Raw genomic sequence first — 10,000 nt, forward strand, 5'->3', positions numbered from 1 at the left:
TTCTTTTAATTTTCGTTCTTCCTCACTTTATTTTCGAAAAAATTAATAAAAATACAAAAAAATTAGAAAATCATAAAAATCAAAAATATTTTGTGTTTCTTGTTTGAGTCTTGAGTCAATTTTTAAGTTTGGTGTCAATTGCATGCTTTTAAAATTTTTCTTGCATTTTTTTTTCGAAATCCATGCATTCATAGTGTTCTTCATGATCTTCAAGTTGTTCTTGATAAGTCTTCTTGTTTGATCTTGATGATTTCTTGTTTTGTGTTGTTTGTTGTTTTACATGTGCATTTTTGCATTCATATTTTCCATGCATTAAAGATTTCTAAGTTTGGTGTCTTGCATATTTTCTTTGCATCAAAAATTTTTCAAAATCATGTTCTTGATGTTCATCATGATCTTCAAAGTGTTCTTGGTGTTCATCTTGACATTCATAGCATTCTTGCATGCATTCATTGTTTTGATCCAAAAATTTCATGCATAAAGTGTTTTTGTTGTTTTTCTCTTTCATAACTAAAAATTCAAAACCAAAAAATATCTTTTCCTTATTTCCCTCCAAATTTTCGAAATCTTGGGTTGACTTGGTCAAAAATTTTCAAATTAGTTATTTCTTACAAGTCAAGTCAAAATTTCAATTTTAAAAATCTTATCTTTTCAAAAGCTTTTTCAAAAATCATATCTTTTTCATTTTTTTTTCTATTTTTCGAAAAAAAAAAAATTTCAAAAATCTTTTTCAAAATTATTTTCAAAATCTTTTTCTTATCTTTTATATCTAATTTTCGAAATTTAGCTAACAATTAATGTGATTGGTTCAAAAATTTGAAGTTTGTTACTTTCTTGTTAAGAAAGGTTGAATCTTTAAGTTCTAGAATCTTATCTTGTAGTTTCTTGTTAGTGAAGTAATTAATTTTAAAATTTTTAAATTAAATCTTTTTATCTTTTATTTGATCTTTTCAAAATTTTTATCTTTTTCAAAATTTGATTTCAAAAATATCTTATCTAACTTACTATCTTCTTATCTTTTTCAAAATTGATTTCAAATCTTTTTCAATCAACTAACTAACTTCTTGTTTGTTTCTTATCTTTTTCAAAACCACCTAACTACTTTTCCCTCTTCTATTTTCGAAAATATCTCTTTCTTTTTCAAAAATTCTTTTTAATTAATTAATTGTTTCATGTTTTAATTTTAATTACATTTTATCTCTAATTTTCGAAAATCACTAACCATCTTTTCAAATTTATTTTCGAATTCTTCCTTCTCTTCTCCTCTTCTAATTAATTAATTAATTACTAACACTTCTCTTCACTTCTCTTCATCTAAAATCCGAACCTCCCTCTTCTTTCTTATACCCCTTTCTTCTTCTGCTAACATAAAGGAATCTCTATACTGTGACATAGAAGATTCCTCTTTCTATTCTTGTTTTCTTCTCCTTCATATGAGCAGGAACAGGGATAAAGGCACTCTTGTTGAAGTTGATCCAGAACCTGAAAGGACTCTGAAGAAAAAATTAAGAGAAGCTAAATTACAACAATCCAAAAACATCTTTAAGAGAAATAACCTTTCAGAAATTTTCGAACAGGAGAAGGACATGGCAGCCGAAAATAATAATAATAATGCAAGGAGAATGCTTGGTGACTTCACTAAGCCAACATCCAAGTTTGATGGAAGAAGCATCTCCATTCCTGCCATTGGAGCCAATAACTTTGAGCTTAAGCCTCAATTAGTTGCTTTAATGCAACAAAACTGCAAGTTTTATGGACTTCCATCTGAAGATCCTTATCAGTTTTTAACTGAATTCTTGCAGATCAGTGAGACTGTAAAGATGAATGGGGTTGATCCTGAAGTCTACAGACTCATGCTTTTCCCTTTTGCTGTAAGATACAGAGCTAGAGTATGGTTGGATTCACAACCCAAGGATAGCCTGGACTCATGGGATAAGCTGGTCACTGCCTTCTTGGATAAATTCTTTCCTCCTCAAAAGCTGAGCAAGCTAAGAGTGGATGTTCAAACCTTCAAACAAAAAGATGGTGAATCCCTCTATGAAGCTTGGGAAAGATACAAGCAGCTGACCAAGAGATGTCCATCTGACATGTTTTCAGAATGGACCATATTAGATATATTCTATTATGGTCTCTCTGAATTTTCGAAAATGTCATTGGACCATTCTGCAGGTGGATCTATTCACCTGAAGAAAACGCCTGGAGAGGCTCAAGAACTCATTGACATGGTTGCAAACAACCAGTTCATGTATACTTCTGAGAGGAATTCCGTGAATAATGGGGTACCTCAGAAGAAAGGAGTTCTTGAAATTGATGCTCTGAATGCCATACTGGCTCAGAACAAAGTGTTGACTCAACAGGTCAACATGATCTCTCAAAATCTGAATGGATTGCAAAATGCATCTAACAGTAATAGAGAGGCAGCTTCTGAAGAAGCTTATGATCCTGAGAACCCTGCCATGGCAGAGGTTAATTACTTAGGTGAACCTTATGGAAACACCTATAACTCATCATGGAGAAATCATCCAAATTTCTCCTGGAAGGATCAACAAAAACCTCAACAAGGTTTTAACAATGGTGGACGTACAAGGCTGAAATAGTAAGCCATATCCATCATCTTCTCAGCAACAGACAGAGAACTCTGAACAAAATAATTCTAATCTAGCCAATATAGTCTCTGATCTGTCAAAGGCCACTTTCAGTTTCATGAATGAAACCAGATCTTCCATCAGAAATCTGGAGGCACAAGTGGGCCAGCTGAGTAAGAAAGTTATTGAAACCCCTCCCAGTACTCTCCCAAGCAATACTGAAGAAAATCCAAAAGGAGAGTGCAAGGCCATTGATTTAATCAAAGAGGCCGAATGCACTAGGGAGGAGGAGGACGAAAATCCTAAGGAGGAAGACCTCCTGGGACGTCCCTCAAGCATGAAGGAGTTTCCTATTAAGGATCCTGAGGAATCTGAGGCTCATCTAGAGACCATAGAGATTCCATTAAACCTCCTTCTGCCATTCATGAGCTCTGAAGACTATTCTTCCTCTGAAGAGGATGAAGATGTGACTGGAGAGCAAGCTGCTCTATATTTAGGAGCTATCATGAAGCTGAATGCCAAGCTGTTTGGTAATGAGACTTGGGAAAGTGAACCTCCCTTGCTCATCAGTGAACTAGATACTTGGATTCAGAGAACTCTACCTCAAAAGAGACAAGATCCTGGCAAGTTTCTAATACCTTGTACCATAGGCACCATGAGCTTTGAAACAGCTCTATGTGATCTGGGGTCAGGGATAAACCTTATGCCACTCTCTGTAATGGAGAAGCTAGGGATCATTGAGGTACAACCTGCCTTGTTCTCATTACAACTGGCAGACAAGTCAGTGAGACAAGCTTATGAAATAGTAGAGGACGTTCTAGTAAAGGTTGAAGGCCTCTACATCCCTACTGATTTCATAATCCTAGACACTAGGAAGGAAGATGATGAATGCATCATCCTAGGAAGACCTTTCCTAGCCACAGCAGGAGCTGTGATTGATGTCAACAGAGGTGAGTTAGTCCTTCAATTGAATGGGGACTACCTTGTGTTTAAGGCACATGGCCATTCCTCTGTGACAGAAGAGAGTAAGCATGAAGAACTTCTCTCAGTTTAGAGTCAAGAAGAGCCTCCACAGTCAAACTCTAAGTTTGGTGTTGTGAGGCCACCACCAAACTCTAAGTTTGGTGTTGAGACCCCATATCCAAACTCTAAGTTTGGTGTTGGGAATACCACACTTAAGTTGACTTGATCATCTCGTGGCTCCATGAGAGCCACTGTCAAGCTATTGACATTAAAGAAGCGCTTGTTGGGAGGCAACCCAATTTTATTTATCTAATTTTATTTTATTTTGTTTCTTTGTTATTTTTGTGTTTAATTAGGTACATGATCATGGGGAGTCACGAAAAAATCAAAAAAATTAAAAACAGAGTCAAAAACAGAAGAAAAAATATTTTCACCCTGGAGCACGCACGGGCTGGCGTTCAACGCCCAGAAGGTGCATCTGGCCGGCGTTCAACGCCAGAACAGAGCACCATTCTGGCGCTGAACGCCCAAAACAAGCAACAACCTGGCGTTAAACGCCAGGATGCGCACACAGAGGACAATCTGGCGCTGAACGCCAGAAACAAGCATGAAACTGGCATTCAACGCCAGAAACATGCATTACATTGGCGTTTAACGCCCAGAACATGCACCAATGGGCGTCTGAACGCCAGAATGGTGTGCAAAGGCATTTTACATGCCTATTTGGTGCAGGGATGGAATTCCTTGACACCTCAGGATCTGTGGACCCCACAGGATCACCTCAGGATCTGTGAACCTCACAGGATCCCCACCTACCTCGCCCTCTCTCTCTCCATTCATGGTCATTCCTTCTGTTTTTTATCCACTCTTCCCCATACACCCCATCTACCTTTACAATTCAACTTCTCTTTCCCACCCAATCCCACCCATATAGCCGAATCCATCTCCCCTCACTCACCTCCATTCTCTTCTTCTTCTTCTACTCTTCTTTTCTTTTTTGCTCGAGGGCGAGCAATATTTTAAGTTTGGTGTGGTAAAAGCATAACTTTTTGCTTTTCCATTACCATTAATGGCACCTAAAGCCAGAGAAACCTCAAAGGGAAGACAAAAAGCTTCCACCTCTGAGTCATGGGAAATGGATAAATTAAAAATATAAGCCGTCATAGCTCAGGGGTAGAACATGTGGCTGCAAATCAAGAGATCCCTGAGATACCTCAGGGGATAAGTTGTCCTCCACACAAATATTGGAAGCAACTAAGGGTGGAACTCATGAGCACTCCATCATTCTCCAAGAAATAAGAGAAGATCAAAGAGCAATGAGGGAAGAGCAACAAAGGCAAGGAAGAGACATAAAGGAGCTCAAAAAGCACCATTGGACCTTCAAGAAGGCGCCACCTTCATTCAGGTGGATTCATTCCTTGTTCTTATTTCTTTCTGTTTTTTGGTTTTTAATTATTGTGTTTATCTATGTTTTGTGTCTTTATTTCATGATCATTAGTATGTAACCATGCCTTAAAGCTATGAATAAAATCCATTAGTCCTTCACCTCTCTTAAAAGAAAAATGTTTTAATTCAAAAGAACAAGAAGTACATAATTTTCGAAATTATTATTGAATTTAGTTTAATTATATTGATGTGGTGACAATGCTTTTGTTTTTTGAATGAATGAATGAACAGTGCATATGTCTTTGGATATTGTTGTTTATGAGTGTTAAAATTGTTGGCTCTTGAAAGAATGATGAACAAAGAGAAATGTTATTGATGATCTGAAAAACATCATGAAATTGATTCTTGAAGCAAGAAAAAGCAGTGAAAAAAAAAAAGATCTAAAAAGAGTATATAGAAAAAGAAGGAGCAATAGAAAAAGCCAATAGCCCTTAAAACCAAAAGGCAAGGGTAAAAAAGGATCCAAGGCTTTGAGCACCAATGGATAAGAGGGCCCAAGGAATTAAAATCCAGGCCTAAGCGGCTGAATCAAGCTGTCCCTAACCATGTGCTTGTGTCATGAAGGTCCAAGTGAAAAGCTTGAGACTAAGTGGTTAAAGTCGTGATCCAAGGCAAAAGAGTGTGCTTAAGAGCTCTGGACACCACTAACTGGGGACTTTAGCAAAGCTAAGTCACAATCTGAAAAGGTTCACCCAGTTATGTGTCTGTGGCATTTGTGTATCCGGTGGTAATACTGGAAGACAAAGTGCTTAGGGCCACAGCCAAGACTCATAAGTAGCTGTGTTCAAGAATCAACATGCTTAAACTAGGAGAGTCAATAACACTATCTGAAATTCTAAGTTCCTAAAGATGCCAATCACTCTGAACTTCAAAGGAAAAAGTGAGATGCCAAAACTGTTCAGAAGCAAAAAGCTACAAGTCCCGCTCATGTAATTAAATTAATATTCATTGATATTTTGGACTTTATAGTATATTCTCTTCTTTTTATCCTAATTGATTTTCAGTTGCTTGGGGACAAGCAACAATTTAAGTTTGGTGTTGTGATGAGCGGATAATTTATACGCTTTTTGGCATTGTTTTTATATAGTTTTTAGTAAGTTTGAGCTACTTTTAGGGATGTTTTCCTTAGTTTTTATGTTAAATTCACATTTCTGGACTTCACTATGAGTTTGTGTGTTTTTCTGTGATTTCAGGTAAATTCTGACTGAAATTGAGGGATTTGAGCAAAACTCTGTAAAAGGCTGACAAAAGGACTACTGATGCTGTTGGATTCTGACCTCCCTGCACTCGAAATGGATTTTCTGGAGCTACAGAACTCCAATTGGCGCGCTCTCAACGGCGTTGGAAAGTAGACATCCAGGGCTTTCCAGCAATATATAATAGTCCATACTTTATTCGAAGAATGACGACGCAACTTGGCGTTGAACGCCAAGTACACGCTCCTTTCTGGAGTTAAACGCCAGAAAAACGTCATGATCCGGAGTTGAACGCCCAAAGCACATCATAACTCGAAATTCAACTCCAAAAGAAGCCTCAACTCGTGGATAGATCAAGCTCAGCCCAAACATACACCAAGTGGGCCCCGGAAGTGGATTTATGCATCAATTACTTACTCATGTAAACCCTAGTAGCTAGTCTAGTATATATAGGACATTTATCTATTGTATTAGACATCTTTGGTCTCAGTTTTGTTTTATTCTTCATCTTAGGAGATCATTGATCACGTTTAGGGGGGCTGGCCATTCGGCCATGCCTGGACCTCTTTCACTTATGTATTTTCAACGGTGGAGTTTCTGCACACCATAGATTAAGGGTGTGGAGCTCTGCTGTACCTCAAGGATTAATGAAGTTCTATTTTCTTTTATTCAATTCTCTATCTTATTCTTATTCCAAGATATTCATTCGTACTCAAGAACATGATGAATGATGATGAGTTAGATAACCCTCATCATCATTCTCACTGATGAACGCGCGTGATTGACAACCACTTCCGTTCTACATGCAACAAAGCTTGAATGTGTATCTCTTAGATTCCCCAACAGAATCTTCGTGGTATAAGCTAGATAGATGGCGGCATTTGTCTGGATCCGGAAAGTCCAACCTTGTCTGTGGTGTTCCGAGTAGGATCCTGGGAATCCGGAAAGTCTCACCTTGTCTGTGGTATTCCGAGTAGGATTCCGTTCATGAATGACTGTGACGTGCTTCAAACCTGTAACCTGCTGGGCGTTAGTGACAAACGCAAAAGAGGGATTCTATTCCAGTAGGGGAGGGAACCAACCGGTGATTGGCCGTACTGTGACAGAGTGCGTGAGCATTAGCTTTCACTGCGAGGATGGGATGTAGTTATCAACCATGGGTGATGCCTCCAGACTGGTTAGCTGTGCGAGTGACAGCCGCATAGGATATTTCCCCGTGAGGATGAAAGTAGCCACAGTTGATGGTGAACCCCTATACAAAGCTTGCCATGGAAAGGAGTAGGAAGGATTGAGTAGAAGCAGTGGGAAAGCAGGCGTCCGAGAGCTCTACAGCATCTCCATTCCGCTTATCTGAAATTCCCACCAATGAATCTGCATAAGTATCTCTATCCCTTTTATTATTCCTTTTTATTTAACAATCCAATTATCACTATTACCCTTTAATCTGCCTAACTGAGATTTGCAAGGTGACCATAGCTTGCTTCATACCAACAATCTCTGTGGATTCGACCCTTACTCACGTAAGGTTATTACTTGGACGACCCAGTACACTTGCTGGTTAGTTGAACGGAGTTGTGAAGAAAATAAACAGTGCCCTAAGGGTATATTCATACAAGACCAAAAAGTCAAATCAAATAAAAGTGATCACAATTTCGTCCACCAGCCTCTAAGTCAGAATCCGGGCTAGAAGCGACGCGTGTGCCCGCCGCTCGTTTGCCGACCAGCAGTAGGGGGCCTGGCCCCCCAGAGGCACGTGCCGTTGGCGACGCCCCCAGGGCGGACGAGCCCTGTGGGGATGCCTTGAAGCGCTTTTCCGAACGAGCGGCGGGTAGAATCCTTTGCAGACGACTTAAATACGCGACGGGGTATTGTAAGTGGCAGAGTGGCCTTGCTGCCACGATCCACTGAGATTCAGCCCTTGTCGCTTCGATTCGTCCCTCCCCTTGAAAAATTTCACAAGTTAAAAAGTTCTCGGCACGAGGACATAACTATTCCCCAGGAGAAGCCGGGGTTTTTCGAGGCAGGCCAAGGCCCGTGAAACGGAGACCGGGCAACGACCGCGGGGGTGCCCGGGCTAGGCATAGACCCGGCCTGCACGGGCACCTGCCCAGGTGTGGACGGCCAGCATGTGTGCCTTGGCCGAATTTCGTCGACGCAATGATCTCGTTTATTCGAAAGGTGCTTGGGAAAAACTGCGTCGAAATTCGACCCCTACAGGAGTTCCGCCGAGCATGTCGGACAGAACAGGCACGTGGCCTGTTCAGGCCGGTCGGCCCCAGCGATTGCAACGGAGGACCCAAATTTCCACACATCACCGTTGGCTCGTGAGTTTTGCCTGAAGTTTTGTCGGGGCGTTAGGAATACTTTTTAAAGGCTGCGCGAAAAAATATCCCGGTCAAAAATGACCTTTCCTCTTTGGGGCGAGTCGCCCTCCCCCGCCCCCCCTACCGCCCCCGGGGGAAGAATGGGCCGTATAGAACGCAAACGGATCCCCGAACGGCAAAACCGACCTCAACCAGCTTAACTTCTGTAACGACTCGGCAGCCTATTATAGGGAGGCGTCCCCAGTTTCTCAGACTCGACCTGGCCGAAGGATTGCTGGGCGCAATGCCAGCACTACGCTCGATGCCTGGTCCCCCCGTAGGCAGCAAGACCCGGTACGCGGTCAACCGGGGAAGGACGTGGCTCGAGGGAGAGCTGGCACCCGCCGAGGTGGGGCCACGCCTAGACTCGGCACGTGGTCCACGTAGAAAGACGCGCCCGGGAAAGGGTGAGCAGGCACCCTGCGAGGCAGGCGGCGTTGCAATGTTGGCTGGGGGCGTTGCAACGGAGGCAGGTCGCGTTGCAACGGATGCCGGGCGAGTTGCAACGTTGGCTGGGTGGCGTTGCAACGGAGGCAGGTCGCGTTACAGCGTTGGCTGGGGGGCAGTGCAACAGATGCCGGGCGCGTTGCAGCGTTGGCTGGGCGGCGTTGCAACGGAGGCAGGTCGCGTTGCAGCGTTGGCTGGGGGGCGGTGCAACAGATGCCGGGCGCGTTGCAGCGTTGGCTGGGGGCGGTGCAACGGATGCTGGGGTCCGTTGCAACGAAGGCGGGGCGCGTTGCAACGGATGCCGGACGCGTTGCAACGTTGGCCGGCGGCGTTGCAACGGATGCCGGGCGCGTTGCAACGTTGGCCGGGGGCGTTGCAACCTTGGCCGGGCGCGTTGCAACCTTGGCCGAGGGGGTTGCAACGGAGGCAGGTCGCGTTGCAACGGATGCTGGGCGCGGTGCAACGGATGCTGGGGTCCGTTGCAACGGAGGCAGGGCGCGTTGCAACGTTGGCTGTGGCCGTTGCAACGGAGGCAGGTCGCGTTGCAACGTTGGCTGGGGGCCGTTGCAACGGATGCTGGCGCGGTGCAACGGATGCTGGGGTCCGTTGCAACGGAGGCAGGGCGCGTTGCAACGTTGGCTGGGGTCGTTGCAACGGAGGCGGGGCGCCATGCAACGTTGGCCGTGGCCGTTGCACCGGAGGCAGGGCGCGTTGCAGCGTTGGCTGGGGGCCGTTGCAACGGATGCTGGGCACGGTGCAACGGATGCTGGGGTCCGTTGCAACGGAGGCAGGGCGCGTTGCAACGTTGGCTGGGTTCGTTGCAACGGAGGCGGGGCGGCATGCAACGTTGGCCGTGGCCGTTGCAGCGGAGGCAGGGCGCGGTGCAACGTTGGCTGGGGGCCGTTGCAATGGATGCTGGGCGCGGTGCAACGTTGGCTGGGGTCGTTGCAACGGAGGCAGGGCGCCATGCAACGTTGGCCGTGGCCGTTGCACCGGAGGC

This window comes from Arachis stenosperma, chromosome 7, assembly GCF_014773155.1.
Source record: "Arachis stenosperma cultivar V10309 chromosome 7, arast.V10309.gnm1.PFL2, whole genome shotgun sequence".
NCBI classification, from domain to species: Eukaryota; Viridiplantae; Streptophyta; class Magnoliopsida; order Fabales; family Fabaceae; genus Arachis; species Arachis stenosperma.